The sequence below is a fragment of the Phocoena phocoena genome, chromosome 3 (assembly GCF_963924675.1).
Source record: "Phocoena phocoena chromosome 3, mPhoPho1.1, whole genome shotgun sequence".
Lineage (NCBI taxonomy): Eukaryota > Metazoa > Chordata > Mammalia > Artiodactyla > Phocoenidae > Phocoena > Phocoena phocoena.
The window spans coordinates 115725338-115733344 of record NC_089221.1 but is presented as its reverse complement, the minus strand read 5'-3'; the positions used below and the strand labels follow the sequence as shown (position 1 = coordinate 115733344).

The 8007-nt window shown below is 41.3% G+C and overlaps 1 pseudogene; it reads right to left on the bottom strand.

Annotated features, from left to right (window-relative positions):
* Positions 1-3616: 3616 nt before the first annotated feature.
* On the bottom strand, positions 3617-4823 carry LOC136120249 (sorting nexin-5 pseudogene; annotated as a pseudogene).
* Between the last annotated feature and the right edge of the window lie 3184 nt (positions 4824-8007).

Below are 8007 nucleotides of genomic sequence, written 5' to 3'. Positions count from 1 at the left end.
TTCTTCTAGGTCTTTGTTGAATATTTCTTGCAACTTCCCGACACCTGCCTCCATTCTTTCTCTGAGATCCTGGATCATCTTCACTGTCATTATTCTGAATTCTTTTTCTGAAGATGGCCTATCTCCACTTCAATTAGTTGTTTTTCAGGGGTTTTTATCTTGTTCCTTCATCTGGGACACAATCCTTTGCCGTTTCATTTTGTTTGACTCTCTGTGATTGTGGTTTTTGTTCCACAGCCTTCAGGATTTTAATTCTTCTTGCTTCTGCTGTCTATACTGTGGTGGATGATGCTGTCAGCCCATCTTAAGGCTAATGTTTGATATTCAATATAGTGGGTTCCAGTGGTTTAGTGTACAACATTAATAGGTTAATATTCACATTTAAAAGGCCATTCGGAAGTATGCTTTAAATTCTACTTATTGGGGACTTCCCTGGTGGTACAGTGGTTAAGAGTCTGAGCTCCCCATGCAGGGGGCCCAGGTTCAATCCCTGGTCAGGGAACTAGATCCCACATGCATTCTGCAACCAAGAGTTTGCATGCCACGACTAAGGAGTCCATATGCCGCAACTAAGGAGCCTGCCAGCTGCAAGGAGCCTGCAAGCCACAACTAAGGAGCCTGCCTGCTGCAACTAAGACCTGGTGCAAATAAATAAATACTAAAAAAAAAAAAAAATCCTACTTATTTAAGATCCAGTTCAAATATAATCTTATTTATTCAACAGTAATTTCTCTCGTGGTACCATGAGTCATGTATTGTGCTTAGGTGCTAGTGCATAATGAATAAGACTCAGTTGCTGCCCTCTGAAGCCTCACAGACTTAAGACAGACATAAACAAATACAAGTTGACGTCACATAAACACAGTCATGTAGGAATGAACAAAGGTTCTGAACTCAGTGAGGGACAGCTAGCAGGACCTGGCACTGAAGGAAATAGACTTTTGTGATGGCTCTAAAAGAGAAATTGGGGTAAAACAGTCTGAGAATATGAAGAGAACCTCAGGCAGAGAAAAGATCAAAGGCACAGAGATAACTAACAATATTGATTGCTATTTACTATGTTTTTACTGTGCATCTAGCACAAAGCTAGGTGCTTTGCATACGTGACATCAGTTGACTCTTACAAAAACCTTTTAAAATGAGTATTACTGTAATCTCCACTTTGCAGATCAGGAAACTGAGGCTTGGGAAAATTCCAGCCTTGCCCAAGGTTGTATAATGTGTCAGAGCTGGGATTAGAACCAAGATCTATCTGATTCCAAAGCCTAAACTCTTAATCCTTAAATTACTGAAGAAAATTTATGTTCAGAATATGGTAGGGTAAGAACAAAGTAGTAGCTGGAGAGAAGGCAGAGAAGGTTTGTAAAGGCCAGACTGCAGTGTTTTGTGTTCTATATCTGTGAAATAATTCTTTATCCACTTATTGCCCCCAATCCCCTGACACCCAAACCAGAAGGAATCTTATTTTTCCCTCCTAACCCCCGAGTACTTAATATATATATATCTCACATGCATTTGTAATTATGTTCTTTCCTTATTTCCCTCTGTTCACCACTAGGCAACAAAATCTCAATCAAAGGGATTATAACAGTGCCCTACTCATTTGGTGAATGTGCTCTACTCACTTAGGGAATGAATGAATGAATGGACCAGAAGGAATGCCTATGGTGGTGGAAGGTTTAGGCACTGGGCTTTGTAATTCCATATCAAAGAAGTTATGGTTGCCTTGGAGTAATTGGACACTCAGATTAATTTTAGGCCATTCCTATATGCCAGTTGGTAAATCATGTAACCCCAGCATTGCCCCTTGTGTTTCAGTGAGCATGACATCATTATGAGACAAGCCAATTGGGCTTCCCATGAAAACTTATAAGAAGATTTTGGCTGAGCCACAAATCTTATGAGCTCTAACCCAGGGACACAGCAGTGCTCCCAGTAGTTCTTGCTGATTTCTGGATGTTGTGGCTCCCGTGCCTGGGATCTGTTTGGTGTTCAGCATTTAACTATAAGTCTTGAGCCCTGATTTATAGGCTGGGGTTGGGGAGCAGAGGGAGGGAGGCCAGCTGGAGTGGCTAGAGATGTTAACCAAGAATGTGCAAACCAGGAAGGAAGGCAGGAATCCAGGCTTATTTGAATGTCTTTTTCTATAGACATGCAGCCTGACTGTAGCCTGTGGCCAGTTGTGTCTGCACAAGAAATTGAGTTTTCCTTTTCCCAAGCTTCCCTCTCTCAAATTCCTAGGCCTAGAGCATACCTAAACCTGTTTCATCCCCACTCCTACAGAGTAGTGAATGAACTGCCTCATTTAGAGTCAGGATGTGTGTTCAAGTCCTGACTGCCAACTACTGTGACGGTAGGTAAATCACATAGTCTGTTGGTAAAATGGTGTTATTAACTCCTTCCTGCCACTCAACATAGTTGCTGAGAGAATGAAACGAGATCATAGGGTTGGAAGTGTTTTGTGAGTAATCAAGCTCTGTGTAATTGTTAAGGGAGAAAGAAGATGTGGTTTCTTGAGGGTATTTTAGGCTTGGGGGCACCCAGATTGAGTAAACACTTCCTTCTAAGCTGTCCAATGTGCCACAAGGTGGCAGCAGGAGCCTATCTTTGCTCCTGTCTTTAGCACAGGGAAAAACATATGAAAAGGATCTGATGCTGCTTTGCTCTTTTCTGCAAAGTTGAAGAAGAGTTATTCCTTTACCACTGCCTACATTCCTCCACCAAATCCTTCAAGTCCATGTTAAATAATTTCTCAAAGGACTCACATTCTGTTTTTTTTTTTTGGCAGTGCCGTGCAGCTTACAGGTGACCAGGGATAGAACCTGTGCCTCCTGTAGTGGAAGCGCAGAGTCCTAACCACTGGACCATCGGGGAATTCCCAGGGCTTGCATTCTTTTTTTTTTTTAAGAGCATGGATTATTATTTTATTGTACACTTTATAAAAAGTCCAAACACACACATACCCCCCCCCCATTAGGGAGGGGGTCACATCTTTCTTAATGTAGATCTGGCCACCTTCTAAATTAGGCCTTGTTACTTGTTCTTATACCCTTAAGATGCTTCTCTCCCCTACTACAAAAATGGGGCTGCAAAGGGTGTATATAAAGATTTTTCTTGCTCTTGTTATAGTACAAACAACTCAAGGTGATTAAAGAACCAGGAGAGTAAGAAAGGGAAAATTACTTAATGAAGAGATAGAATGTCTCTTACCTGTAACAAGTGGCTGACTTATCTGTTATAATCGGCACCTGCCCTAAAGTAACCGGTTTGTAGGGGCATGGGTACATGGAACAGTGAGGCAGCATGTGCCAGGCCACTCCTTACACAGACTCCAGAAGGCATGAGATTCCCGCACCCTTTCTTAATTACAAAAGACAAATTAGAGGAGAACCCAGTACTTAAATTCTACCCACTCTGAGGTATTAAATGCATAAAGATTAGTTGTGTCCAAGTAGCATGCAATAGAAATATTTTTAAACCAACATGGGTAAGTGTTAAGATCTTTAGAAATCAAAATATTTATTCACATAATTTTAAATTAAAGTCAAAGGTAATCTTCTGTGGTAATGATCTGAGTGCAAATGATGCTGGCTTTCTTCACATTCATATCCTTTGTTCACTTGTTCTTGAACAAGTCGATGCAGCTCTGCAGGAAGGAGATGTTGTTCCTGGCATGCTTTATTTCCAGTTCAGACGTTTCAATCAGATTCTTCCTAAATGCTGCCACTCTCTTTTGTTTGAAATTGATTAGCTCTTCTTTTGCAGACTCAGAAAGCTGTTCAAATTCTGGCAGTATTCCTGCTGGTATGCCTTAGCCAGCTTGACATCTTTGCTTTTTAACCAGGCCTTATCCAGCGCCTTGTTTGAATTCTCATAGTCAATGAGGGCTTCAGTGCGTCTGTATAAGAGATCCTTAGCAGCCTCTATGTTGAGCATGTAGTATCGGAGGACCTCTGTCAGCTTTAAGTCTTCATCTGAGGAGACTCGACTCTCTACTTTCCTAAGTTTTTCAAATAGCTCAGACACCTTCAGTAGGTACTTTTTGATGACCGTGGGCTCTTCTAAAGCCAGGCTATGCAAGCAGGCTGCAGTGTGGATGTAACCGTCTGCTACATTTTTATTAGTGCTGGTCATTCTGTCAGCCTTTGCAAAGGAACCCTTGATCCTATCATAATAGTTACTGAGGAAATGCTTCTCTTGTTCAAAGAAGTCATCTACCTCCATAACTCCTGAAAAAAGGACTTCATCAGTGCTTTCACCACACTTTTGAAAAAGCCACCAAACATCTCTTTGGTATTTTTCTGCCTAACACTTAGATCTTGATCATATTCCAGGAAAATGTGAAAGTTGCAATCATTACTGAGAACAGGGTGAGAGGAGAGCCACTGAAGAGAGACATCACGGGAAGACACAGTCTTCTTGAAGACCAGCTCTTGCTTCATCTTGGCAAATTCTTCTTTGGTCATAAACCCTTCACCCTCTCCCAGTTTCTGCATCTTCTCTCAAGGGCCATTGAAGTCAGGCTTTGCAGGTGCAGGCGGAATAATAAGCCCAGCGTAGTCTGTAGTTTCAATAAGAGTGTCATGTAGCCACACAAAATCTTCATGTTGCCTTGTAACAGAAAACTCTGGGCTCTGAAACGTGGGCAGCGTGGTCTTGGTGTGTACTGTAAATTTGACTTTATCTCTCTCACTGAGTGCATAAGGTATGTCAGTCTGAAGCAAGGGATCAACATTCAGGTCCACCGATACAGATCTCAGCTTGCTGTGTTCCTCCTCCTGCTGCTGCAGCAACTTGGGAACTGTGGCCATGGCAACGCGGGCCTTGAGCGTGGCTGCCTGGCCTGGCTCCGAGCCACACTGAAGCCGACTGCAGGCTGCCACGGGGACGCGGTGCCCCTGACACTCTCCCAGCGAGGCGCGTCTCAAGAAAGCAGGACTTGCATTCTTTTTTTTTTTGCTGTATGCGAGCCTCTCACTGTTGTGGTCTCTCCCGTTGCGGAGCACAGGCTCCGGACGCGCAGGCTCAGCGGCCATGGCTCACGGGCCCAGCCGCTCGGCGGCATGTGGGATCTTCCCGGACCGGGGCATGAACCCGTGTCCCCTGAATTGGCAGGTGGACTCTCAACCACTGCGCCACCAGGGAAGCATAGGACTTGCATTCTTAAATCAGAATCCCAGGGCACTTTCCTTCCCTGTTGAAGTTAAACCAGCCCTGGTGGGTTTCAGTTAATGGTTGCAAATCTATTTCTGTTAATGGTTGCAAATCTGGGCTTTGGACTTTCATACAACTGTTCCCCCCTGGGATTGCACCGCTATAGCCTCCAAACTCACTTTAATTTTCATCCTTGAATCAGAGCTCTGGTGAACCTGGAAAACCATCTAATCCAGTGCCTCATCTTGTAGAAGAGGAAACTGAGGCGCAGAGAAGGGAAATAGTTTGTCCAAAATGAAGCAATCAGTTTATTCAAGAGTTAAGACTTCAATCCCAGTTTCTTCCTGTGGGTTCAGTCGCTTTATAAATGTGAGTATTTTCCAGGTGTCTTGGGAGGCTTGAAGCAGCTTTTGTTTCTCCAAGTGGTGAGAATTTTGAGGACTTTCTGAGGCAGAGAGAAATAGGAGACCTTTCTGTAGCAACCATTTGAAAAACTTTTTGAAGAAGAGTTGTCGTAAGCACCTGTTTAGGAATCCCCAAGTATCTGAAAGGTAAGCCTTAGAAACTCTCAGGTACGCATTCTCAAAGGACTACAACACATAATGCCTCGGGAGAAAGAATCATTTTAAAGGACACATTTCAGTATATGGGCTTTCATGTTGGGCTTGCCTTCCCAATTATATTCTTCTCAGAGGCACATGTTAAAATGAGACTGTCCTCAGTATCCCATGGCTTATGGAAAAAGAAGGCAAGAAAGAGGGAAGCCAGCCTTAAACATTTGTTATCTATATAGGGCATTCTCTGTACACAGAAAATCCACATAAATTTGGCAGAGTGGTAGAACAAAAGAATGTGGATTCAGAGTCTTAACAGATACTGGTTCAAAGCCTGCCCCAGTTACTTACCTTTATAGACAATTTTCTTTACATCTCTGTTTTCTTTTCTTTTCATTTAAAAAAAATATTTGACTATGCTGGGTTTTAGTTGCAGCACTCGGGATCTTTGTTGCCATGTGTGGGATCTTCCTTGTGGCATGTGGGGTCTTTAGTTGCAGCATGTGGGATCTTCATTGTGGCATGTGAGATCTTTTAGTTGTGGCATGGGGGATCTTTAGTTGTGGAATGCAGTATCTTTAGTTGTGGCCTGCAGTATCTTTAATTGCAGCATGCAAACTCTTAGTTGCAGCATATGGGATCTATTTCCCTGACCAGGGACTGAACCCAGGCCCCCTGCATTGGGAGTGCAGAGTCTTAGCCACTGTACCACCGGGGAAGTCCCTAAGTCTCAGTTTTCTTAACTATAAAGTGAATAGAATAATGTCTACCTTATTAGCTATGTAACCTTGGACAAGTTCTTTAACCTCTGTGTATGTCAATTATATTGTCTGTAAAATGAGGATAATAGTAAAATGAAAAGCCCTACTTCATAGGTTTTATAATGTTTAATAAATTATTATCTACAGCCATGTATGGCACATAATCAGCAGTTGGAAATTATTAGCTATCATTGTTATTGTTATTAATACTACCACCATACAGGGTTGTTGTGGTGATTAAATTAAATGAGACAGTGTATGTAAAGTTTTTTAAAGAGAACAGGCACTCAGTAAAACGGTAATTATTTTTATTTATATGTAATTAATAACCACAGGAGTGTAAATAGTATTCACAGTAAATGAACCTGCTTACTTATGTTCTAGGTACAGGAGTATTGTTTTGTCATTTGTTTTATGTTTATTTCCTCTGTAATATTTGAGGATAATGCTTGGCTTTTTGAATTATAGATTCATCTTCTTTTTGGTAATCTAAAAGCAATGATAATGATTAACATTTATTGAGCCCTTACTACATGCCAGACCCTGTTCTTTATGTATATAGTCTCAGAAGGATTCAGTAACTTGTTTATGTCTATATAGATAGCAAATGATAGAACTGGGATTTGAATTCTGGCAATCTGATTTCAGAGTCTTGCTTTCTTGACTTTTACTATTCTGCCTGCCTTAAAAAATGTTTACCATTGGGGGCTTCCATTTCTTAGCAGTAGAATTATAATATCCTAGAGCCAAAAGGTATTTAAGAATTTGTCATGGGTTTATAGTATACCTCAGGCATAATAAAAATGTTCGTAACTTTTGACCTGACAGATCCACTTTTAGGAACCTATCCTAAGGAAATAATCCAAAACACAGGCAAAGTTTTATCACAGTGTCTTTTGATCACAATGTCATTTTTTATATAATGTAATGTAATATCATATCATATAGTACTTTAAAGTGATCTAAACATCTAGCCACAGAAATGATCAGTAAAATATTGTGTATCTACTTGATGAATGCAGCTCTTAGTAATTGTAAACAGTGATGCTGTTTGGAACTTTGTAAGAAAACAGATGCTGAATGTGAACACATGAGAAGGTAAATAATAACTATTTTCTTTTTCCTTCTTGTATACCAATTTTTAATTTCCTTGCTCTGGCAAGGTTAATAGGACAAAGGGATTCTCAATTCTGTTATATATTAGGATTTGAGAAATTTGGGTAATTTCTAAAGGTTGAATCTTCTCTAGCTGATAGAAATTCTCTAGGTTATCTTTGCTTTACTTAGCAAGTAGATCTGGCCCCATGCTAGACACGCAGGGAGAGTCAAGAGATAAAAAGGCCTGAATCTGCTGGTGAGGTGCTCACAGTTTTGTTAGGGACAGGCTGGCAGCCTGGAAGCAGAGTACTATGTGTAGAAATAGAGAAGGGGTGGGCAGCAGGAATAGATGACTTTGTGTACAGGCACTGAGGGGGCCCAAGGACTGGAGGCACAATGTGAGTCAGGTCTGCTGAGAAAAAGCTTTTTAGGGGAGGTGA